General features: G+C 27.9%; 1 protein-coding gene across 3 annotated transcripts in view; it reads right to left on the bottom strand.

The window, feature by feature from the left end:
• Positions 1–11,217, bottom strand: part of LOC124951647 (14-3-3 protein zeta) — a 49,459-nt gene that overhangs the window by 32,911 nt on the left and 5,331 nt on the right. The gene's annotated exons all lie outside the window — the stretch shown is intronic.

The following is an 11,217-nucleotide window of genomic DNA, read 5'->3' as shown; positions in this document are numbered from 1 at the left end:
GGACAAAAGAATGGGTCTTAATAGTCTCTAGGGGGACTTAAATTTTCTAGATGATTTTAAAAATCAATAACTTCTTTTGGAGACATCTTTTAGGCTTGTTGTTTTAAAATCTGATAAGAAAGAGGAAAGAAAAAAAATATATATATATTAACTTAAAAAATTTCCAAAAAGGATAATCGAACGACGTTTTTAAAATACTTAGAAGACTTTTAGATCCCAATATGAAGTACGATTATTTTGGAATATTATACATTATTTTCTAATTTTTGTTCTTTTTCTTTTTCAAAGTTCGATTCAATTTATAAAAGAACAGCATTGATTTTTATTGTATAGAATATTTATAAAAACTTGGTTAAATGGCTACAATTGGGCATTTGCGAGACTGCAACAATTATCTTATTTGAAAAAGGCAGTAGCAAGTCGCAGTTCTAAAAACGACTATACGTATATAATATTTGATGATATAATGTCGGCTCTGACAATGTATGTATGCCTAGGATATTATCACTTCTTGAAATAGAAGAATACGATTATCGTTTGTCTTCTCGCATGCTGTGTGTGTGTGTGTATGTGTATATATAGAAAAGAATATATTGATAATATCTACATTATAAAATGGACATTACAAAGCGAAAATTTCAACGTAATCGAACGAATATGTTAGTATATAAATCGCGTATTAATGCGACATGCGAAATTGGTGCATGATACATGGTGCATGATATATATATATATATATATATATATATATATATATATATATATATATATATAAGGAAAAAAAAGGAAAAAAAAGAAAAAGAAAAAATCATCAAGACTAAATGTAATCTCAATGAAATTTTATCATTTATAAAGATTTAGAAAGAATTGCATTAGAAAATTAAAATGTTACGATATTGATGTAATCTTACTCTTCATATAAACGTAATTTCATATAGCGTATTTTTGTGTGTTTATGTACGATTTTATTTATTAACAATAATACGAATATAACATGGTTTATCCTCTGAAGCTCGCGTGTGTGCAATATACTCTTTATACAAGAATATATTGCACATCAGGTTGGTAACTAGTAAATCAATATTGGCTCGCGGTCTGCGTATGCCGACGGTACATGTATGTGTGTATATATATATATATATATATATACACACACATACATTTTATAGATATATCTAACGTGCATTCAGCTTTATTTTCAATCACGTCTTTCGTGAAGATACTTTTGTATATTTAACATTTTATAATTTGTCCAAACGTTAAGAAATATTACTTACTGTAAAATAAAATATTAAATCATACACACCCAATTGCCACAAAAAAAAAAAAAAAAAAAAAAAAAAAAAAAAAAAAAAAAAAAAAAAGTTATAAATGAAAAGCATAATGAATAATAATTTAAAAAAATAAAAAAATATAAAGAGCAGCTTTTAGAATGTTGTCTTATGTCGTCAGCCATATTATATATACGGTTTTTTAAAGAAAAATTATTACTTTAAACAGTATTACGATATATTTAACATATATATATTATAGAGTATGTTTTCGTGTCACCGAATTGAACGTGCAAATACTTATGTGCATACACACACGCATACACATACACATATACAAAATAGTCTGCGTATATATTATATGCCCTCGAGTTCATTGATGTGTTGACCGGCCTCGTTCGAGAAAGAGTAATCATTACGACACTGACCTTACTCTATAATCCATCGTATCATTCTACGCATAATTTCATTTAATTCCGCATACGCCGTGTGTGTTTATCGGTTTATGTTTCTCAAAATGCGTCCGATAAATTTACCAATATGGCAGTGGTAGAACGAGTAAATTCTGTAGTTTTCCAATAAGTTCGATGTGGATGAAACAATAGCATCATATTCGAGAGAAACGATCTCGGTTTCAACGCGACATAGAATGCAATAAATCGATAATTACAGAGAGGTATATATATATATATATATATCCTGTTACTAAACGTACGTATGTACGTATATACGTATACATACAGAGTGATTCACGCAAAAACTGTAACGAACTGTATCTTTTTTTTTGTCGATTGAATTTAGTAAAAGAAAATAAAAAAAAATGTTACATGAAAAATATAAATAATTTATTTTCTTTTCTTTTTTTCTTAAATTACAAAATGCACATAAATAGCTCGTGAATTCATTATCTTTCCACTATGTTATTCTAATACTTTTTTTTTGTTTATGTAGAATGACGAGAGGAGTAGACATATGGAGAAGAACAAGGGGGGAAAAAAAAGAAAGAAAGAAAGAAAGAAAGAAAAGAAAAACAAGGAGAGAAAAAAATTGCAGCTGCAAAAAGCACGAATATTATCATATTTGGAAAAAGAACTTAAAAACAATCATTATTTTTCTCTAACATTTTTTTCTAATTTCTATTAGGAAAACGATATATAACTTGTTACAGCTAGCGTGAATTAATCTATAAATATGAAATGTAGTTGTGTCATAAACTTAAAAATCAACTAGAAATAACTTTGCATATTTGTAATTTTTTAATTTTGTTCACATAAAATGTAATTTTTTAATCTTGTTCACATAAAATATTACATTAAACAAAATTGTTTTTGTCATTATTATTATTATTTTTGCAATGAAAATGAAATCACGACGTATTCCAAAATGTATGATGTCGTGTAAACATTTTTCGAACGACAACAAAATTTAAGTTAAACTAGATTTAATTATTTATTTTTTCTACGCGATGTTCACTTAAAAAAAAAAGGGGGGGAAAAAAAAAGAAAAAAAATTACAACATCCATATCGTTGCCTTTCCTTTTTATTATATATTAATAAACTGTATGTATTTCTTTATCCATGTACTATATACTATTATCTCTGTCGAATGAATTCCTATGAACTTTTATCTATTACTATATATGACTGACAGAAACAGCAATGCAGTGTCGACGACGTTTACCCTCTATCGACGCATTATATATACAGAGTGTCGTGAATGAAAACTAACAAAAAATTATTTTCTGACAAAAAAATGATAATCAAAATTGTTATAAACGTGTTCGTTATATATATTTTTTGTTTTTAATTGCATTCACGAAAGTTTATTAAAAATTTTAATTATACTTTTTTTTATCGTATTATGACATTAAACATCATTTTGTTTCATTTTTTATACACTTCATATAATATATTTATTTTCTTAACACTTATTGACAATTTTGCAAAATATATTGTGTTCTTTTTTTTTATCTAATAAAGTAGTCTTCTATCATTAATGATGAATATTTTTACGACACCACGTATATACGCTATATACACAGTTACATACTCATCTATTTCACAGATATGCGGTAGGAAATTTATGCATGTTGGTATAATAAAGAGAGCGTGAAAAAATATGAAATGTGAATGAAATACGTTGGATTATCACATAAAATTTTTTCTGATCAAGAGTTCAGCGTTAAAAAACAAAACCGCGAAAGAAAAAAAAAAAAAAAACAGAAAACAAAGAAAACGACATTACGAGAATATTATGTGTTTAACAAGATATATTAATAAATAAAATTAGAAAAATATGATTTCTATTAGTTTTTTAAATAATAAAAATTATAATAATAAAAATTAGTCAATGTACAAGCAACGATACGACTAATTGTAGTGGTAGTACTTGAGATCCCTTTTACGATTCGGTAGTCTGAGCTACAGGTGGCTCTGCGGACTTGTCTTTGTATGTGTATGCCTCTCTCTTTGGTTTACAAGGGCTTTTGTCGCGTAAACGAAGGTTCCCCGGTATAAAGAACATTAAGGGTCGCGATTTAAATCGCCAGCTTTCTTTGTATAGTTTCAAAAAAAAAAAAAAAAAAAAGAGAGAGAGAGAAAAGAAAAAAAATCCTCCAATTAACGTTCATATCTTTTTTTTTATTACGAGCTAGCTAGCTTGGAAAAAAATTACTTTTCAATATTTGAACATATAAAAAAAAAACATATTAATTAAAAAAAAGAAAAAGGAAAAAGAAAAAAAAAAAAGAAAAAAAATCGTGAGTATCAAAAAAATATATAGAGAAAATTTACTGAGAGGTAAATTTTTTAATTAACGAGATAGATAGATAGATAGATAGATAGAAAGAGAGAAAGAGAAAGAGAGAGAGAGAGAGAGAGAGAGAGAGAGAGAGAGAGAAATATTTAATAATTCTTACAGAAGTAAATTTTACTTCCATGGGTGTTGTTAGAAATTATTTATAGAGAGTGTACCTTAGAAAATTGGATTACTACTGTTGAAGAAAAAAACAAAAAAAATCTAATACCATCAAAAATTGTTTTCCTTTTTCCCCTCGTTCCTTCTTATCCTATCGACTATTATCGCTGTCAAAAATTCAAGAGATTGCAGAGAACGAGTTTCAACGAGGTGCAATAACGAAAGCGCCTCATCTCTCGAAATGTCTGTTGTTTCACCAAACACTTCACCTTGCCCAAACGATGCTCGTCGAATAGAAAACTTCTTGCGCGTGCTCTGCTTTCTAATCGACAGATTTTTTATTCCAAAGGAAATAAACGAGAGAGAGAGAGAGAGAGATTTTTTTAATGGATAAAGTTAAATAAAATTGATTTTATGGTTCGATATGTAACTACTTTTCTTTTCTATTAAATATAAACTAAAAACTTTATAACGAATTATTCAATTTTTATATTAAACATTGATTTGAGATTATAAACTTTGAAACATACATAATTTAAATTAACGATTTATAATATTTTATATTATAAAATAGTTTGATATATAAATTGTGTTCTATGAAATTTTCAAGCGAAAAAAAAATAAATAAATAATAATAATATTTTCAATATTAAACACATTTCAAATATGGCGGATCATGTTCACCAAAGGAATCTTCATAAAATCTAATTAGAATTTTCTAATTTAACGTGTCACTAACTAACACACTTATTTTATCTATAAATGAAGTAATATTATTTCAATATTAATTCAAAAATTAATTAAACCTTTTATGCATAAATGATCAAAATGATCATATCAACGAATGAGAGAATCATAACGATTGACAATAATTTTCCAACGTATCCATAAATGGCCTCCCTAGACACGTAAGTACTTACGTAGATGCATGCACATACTAATGCATACACTACACATATCATAATATACTTGTAGTACAACGTTCAAGGTTGTCATTTTACTATTATACCGATAAAACGTACTATTCTCATGTTACTTAATTCAGTCCTGGCTCTCTTGGAGAAGCTGCTACCGTTGCTTTACACATGTGTTCTATGTCTTCTACTACTACTACTAATACTACTACTACTACTACTACTACTACTACTACTACTACTACTAATACTACTACTACTACTACTACTACTTCTACTACTGCTGCTACTACTACTACACTATACTACGCTACACTACACTACTATCGTCATTCACTGCGATAGTCGCCAAGCAAACGACCGCGATGGTTTCATTCACGACGACAATGATTACGACGATGACGATGACAGCGACGACGGCGACGACGACTGTGACGACGATTGTGACTACGACTGTGACTACGACTGTGACTACGACAACTACGATTACTACGACGATCTAAGAGCTCAGGCCTACATTTCCACAAACAATTTAGCTCGTTCAATTGTTAAATCAATTAACTACATAAAAAGGAAAAATTAAAAAAAAAAGAAACTTATAAATCAATATAACAAAAATAATATATTATTCAACAGACAATAAAAATTTCTTGAACGTTTAACTGGATTAACCATTAAAGTATACTTTTATATAATTAAGAAAATTTATTTTCAAATATCAAAAAGTTTTAAACATCAATCAAGTTTTTATTTTGTCGGGAAATTTTTAATAACATGGAAGAATAGAATTTCACAACATGTATATTTCCATAAATTAAAATTCATGATTTTCACGTATTTAAAACGTGCGATATGCGCAGTTCGGAAACAAATGATGGGGAGGAGAGGAGACAAAAAGAAGGGGGAAAAAAAAAAGAAAAGAAATAGAAAAAAGAAAAACGTGCTCAATTGGAAGAGAAGTATGACATATATGTATCGAGCATTCTCGAGTACGACATATATATATAATATATATGTACATGTATATATATGTATATATGCATGTCAAGACTGATGATCAAGTTAGGTGTCCCGAGCTTGACATCAGTTGCTATTCCAAGCCGGATGACACACTGTGGTAGAGAGCTCGATCGACCAAGTACATACATACATCTAATACATATAATAAATATATATACCAACGTCCGCTCATGAAATTATTATAGACTATAATATACTCACTAACATATCATCGTATCACTCTGTCCCGTGCAATTAAAAAATGCACTATTTACAATTTATTCGTTATTCGTATATTATCCATATATTTATTCATAACATACTTTTGCATTTATTATGAAAAACTTTGTCGCACGATATGAAGAAGAAAGTAGAGTATAAGATGAAAAAATTATTTTTAAAATGTTATTGAAAAAAAATCAAATAAATACCATAGTTACGTTTTCGGGTTTCCATTAGGGATCAAAGAAGATCAATATAAGGTATATTAAATGGTACTAATCTCCATAACATTTCGAGAATATAATTTAATTTCTGGGCGCCGAAGATAATGCGGAATATGATTGTATGAATTTGAGTTGAATCATGAAACACACACAAAAAGAAAAATAACAAGATCGTACAAATAAAAAGGAATTAAAGGTTGTATAACGAATGTAACTGTTTTTCTTCCATTTTTCTTCCATTTTTGCGTTACTGGATAAATGTTGTTTTGTTTCACAGAAGTATCTACGTATATAATTATCACATTTCTTTAAGTAGAATTCTCATTTTAAATTTTATTTACGATACTTATGTACGAATTTTCTTTTTATTATTATTATTGAAGAATATAAAAAATTTACGACGTACATGAATATCATGCGATAGAGATTTGTTAATAATTCGTACAATGACAATAGATAATGAATGAGTTTCGAATATCTCGTTAAGTTGTAAACGTTATGTACTGACGTCATAAAGGAAAACGAGCGTTAATGCAGGAGACATCAGAAATTTACCTCGTTAACAACATCAAATCAATTTTAACATCATGTATATAGTAATAGGAGAAACATATCGTAGAAAATAACGATAGAAATTCGATAAAATTTAATTGATCAGGAATGTGAAGAGACAAAAAACAGAGAGAGAGAGGGGGGGAGGGGGGGAGAGAGAGAGAGAGTTTTGTAAAATCCACGGTTCAAATTATAGTATGAAAGAGATTCACAAAATCATGCAAAGGATTTACAAAAAAAAAAAAAAAAAAAAAAAAAAAAAGGAAAAAAAATTGTTTCAAGAATGAATCATCCTGATTAACAGGAAGTATTACTCACTAAGGACAATTACAATTTCATCAGAACGTTCTCTATCGTCTTATTTCTTTATAGATTAAAATCACCGAAAGTGGTATTGACCAATACTACCATTGGTACAAAATTCGAATTTCCGCTCGATAGAAATTTTAAATCAATTGACATGAAGCTCAAAGGAATAGTATTATAGAATTTATATCGGCAAATATTTGTATTTCGTTGGTCTTGGTCCAATAGAAGTTGAGCAATTTTTAATATATATTTTTAAAAAAATACCCCTACTCTCGATACTTTTAAATAATAATTTCGACGATAAAATGTCCACGAATTATTTATTGACATTTAATAAGCAAAATATATAGCGAAACTTTCAATGTAAAAAAAGAAAAAAAAATTATTAGCACACATTTTTATCAGCTCGTTTCGATAAAAATTGGCAAAAATTTTCAATTGCGTATTTACGAACAAGCGTAGAGTATATTAGATAATTTTTAATTAAAATTTCGACGTAACATAATGTGTACGTGTTATTAATTAATATTTAATAAGCAAAATATATCGCGGAATTTTCAATTAAATAATATTTATAAAATTCGTTTAAAAATTTTACACGTTAATTGTCGACTCCTCAAATCCGATGGTTGTGCATAAACGTAGACAATTCTTCCAATCAAATAAACATTCGAATCAAATGTAGATATTTCTTCGAATCAAATAAATTTCTCAATTCAACAATTAAATTCTAAGACTAACTCAACGTAGAAAGATAAAAAAATCAACATGTTTCTAATAATAATGTCAAATTATATTAATGATGTACGAAAAGCAATTTTCACTTTTAATATATACAATTAATAATGGGATTATTTTCTAATTCACATTTCGTATCAAACGCGATAACATATTTAAATTTTTTAACAGATCATAGAATTCCAATTTATCTAATCATAGTATGCTAATGAACTAAAAATACATATCGACGAATCACAATGGTAAATAAAGATATATACATTCGACGTGGTCCTTAGTGACAGGTGAATAAACAAAAAAAAAAAAAAAGAAAAAAAGAAAAAAAGAAAAAAAAAGAAAAAAAAAAGAAAAGAAAAAGAAGCATATCGAAACATGATGGACGTTCGAGAAACGAGAAAATTACCATTTATATGAAATACCCAGATATGCATGTGCGCGCGCACGCGTGTGTGTGTCTATATATATATATAAATATATATATGAAATAAAAAATAAACTACTTTATTTTCACATTTCCATGTTTCAATGAGAATGAGATTTGAAAATTAATATTGTTTATTGCAACGATGTTTCCATTTTATTTCTCTTATAATTTGCTTTTTCATTTATTTATTTATTTATTTATTTATTTATTTATTTATTTATACAATTTATTCATTTATTTATTTATTCGTCTTTATTGCAGTGACATTAAATTTCTGCAGAAAATTTAATTTATTTCTCTAATGAAGGTTAAATACTGTGTTGGACGGGATTAAAAGTCTTTAGATGAATCATAAGTTCCTAGGTAATTTAAAAAATTAATTACCATTTTTTTTCTCCGTCGAGAGTTTTCCAACTTGTAATTTTACAATCTGAAGGAGAGAGAAAAAAAAAAAAAAGAAAAATTAAAGAACAAATAAACAATATAAATCATTTAGGAACTTTTGATCATGTAAAAACATTCAGCCTCACTCTGTATATTCGATAATAATCAAATAAAAACCAAAGATAAAGTCGAATATTTAAAAGCTATCGATATAATTATTAATTGTAAGATAGTTCAAATAAAAAGAAAATAAAAAAAAGTTTAAGAAGTTCAAAGAGAAAAAAAAAAAAAAGAAAAAGAAAAGAAGAAAGAAGAAGCAAAAAAAAGGAATTTACGTTTTCCGTTATCTACAAAGAAATCGAATGAAACTGAAAGGATTTTAAAAAGAAAGGAAGGAAGAAAAGAAAGAAAGGAGGTATGGTAAAAGGTAAAAGAAAATTGAAGTCCTTAAAAGAGAGAGAGGGGAGGGGGAGAGAGCTCGACCATAAATGACCAACTAATTACGAAAGAAAACGTAATAGACGAATATCTTGGGGCTGTCAGAGGTCTAAAAGGTTTCTTAAAAGCATGTGCACCCTGGGTGCGACGAAAGCAGGGGGTGAAGATTTCTTCATTCAACCCTTGTTTCTCTTTTTCGTTGCTACTTGTCTTTCGCTTAAGTAAACACAGACGTGATGGACCCCATTTCTTTCTTTCTTTCTCTATCTCTTCTCTCCTCTCTCTCTCTTTCTCTCTATTTCCCTAATAGGAAATTATTAGACACTTTTTTGAAATATGAAACCATAATTATTAATTTACAAGAATCGTTCAAATTTTAACGAATCGTGTTCCCTCATCTTTTTGTTTAAATAAGTTGATTATCATCGGTATATATATCGATAAATTAGAAGCATTTAACCGATCTGATTTTGACAATTTTTAGAATACAAAGTCATAATATTTAATTTATCACGTTCATTCAGATGTCAATGGAACGTTTACTCCTTATCGTTTATTTTTTATTCAATCAAATTAAGAATCATTATTTTACATCGGAAAAACTTAAACGAGATTAAACCAATTTGTTTCGACAGTTTCTTGAAATATAAAATCATACTTATTAATATATGACACTGGATTTCAAGGTATCGTTTTTTAGGTCGTTTATTTATTTGACTAAATTGAGAGTCACTGGTATATATCGACAAACTACATCGAATTAAACCTACTTAAATGGTAAGACCTTTGTTATTGGTTTATGCCAATAATACGAAAACAATATCGAGCTTTAAATTATATAAGTATTGGGAAACTTCGTTAATCCAATCGTTATTTCAATTTTAATGATTGCGCCGAGTACATGCGTTACATAATTTTTCTTATCATTCTGGCGCCTTTATCTATCGCGTGGCTACTCGAATGACGGAAACCATGTCGGTGGTAGCGTATAGAAAACGATAAATTGATGACGAAATGGAGCGTGAAATATTAATTATTTATTGCGTTAAATCAATTTATATACACCTACATATATATATATATATATTTTATTATATATTTTTTTCCCTCAAAAAAGTATCATAATAAGTTTAGATCTTTATTACACCAATGCATAATATAAAGTTTGCAAAGCATAAGTTATACTTAATTATAACTTATATTACAGTATAACTATACTAATTGTTATATTATATAAGTTATATTACAAATAAAGTTTATATAATTGTAATATATTATTAATATATCATAACTTATATAATTAGGATATATATAATATAGTTATACTATATTATATATTCTAAATTCTCAATAACAACACACCACGAGTATTTCCATGACATTTGAACTTGGTTCGTGAACAAACACGCGAAAATACTTCCGTGCAGAAGGCGCCGAGCTTAATGTACATGTTAAACTGTATAAGCGAACAATTAACGAGTATTTCCTGCTAAACCTAATATCCTGGGATTCGAAGGAGGATCAGATATAGAGAGAGAGAGAGAGAGAGAGAGAGAGAGAGAGAGAGAGAGAGAGAGAGAGAAACAGGAAGGTTTGAAATCATGGATGATCGACGACCAAAACTTCAACTTCGTTATCAACTCTATTCTTCTCTCTCTCTCTCTCGCTCTTCTATTTTTTTATCTCTCTTCTACTCCAAGCTTCCAATATTTACCTTTAATATTAAAAAATCCTATTTCCCTTTTACAATATCCCTTTAATGGATTTATAAAACCTATATATATGGGTTTCAAAAAATCGTTCACCATGATATTACGTAAGTACC

Source organism: Vespa velutina, chromosome 9, assembly GCF_912470025.1.
Source record: "Vespa velutina chromosome 9, iVesVel2.1, whole genome shotgun sequence".
NCBI classification, from domain to species: domain Eukaryota; kingdom Metazoa; phylum Arthropoda; class Insecta; order Hymenoptera; family Vespidae; genus Vespa; species Vespa velutina.
Note: the sequence above shows the minus strand (reverse complement) of the source record. Positions and strands in the feature narration are given on the sequence as shown.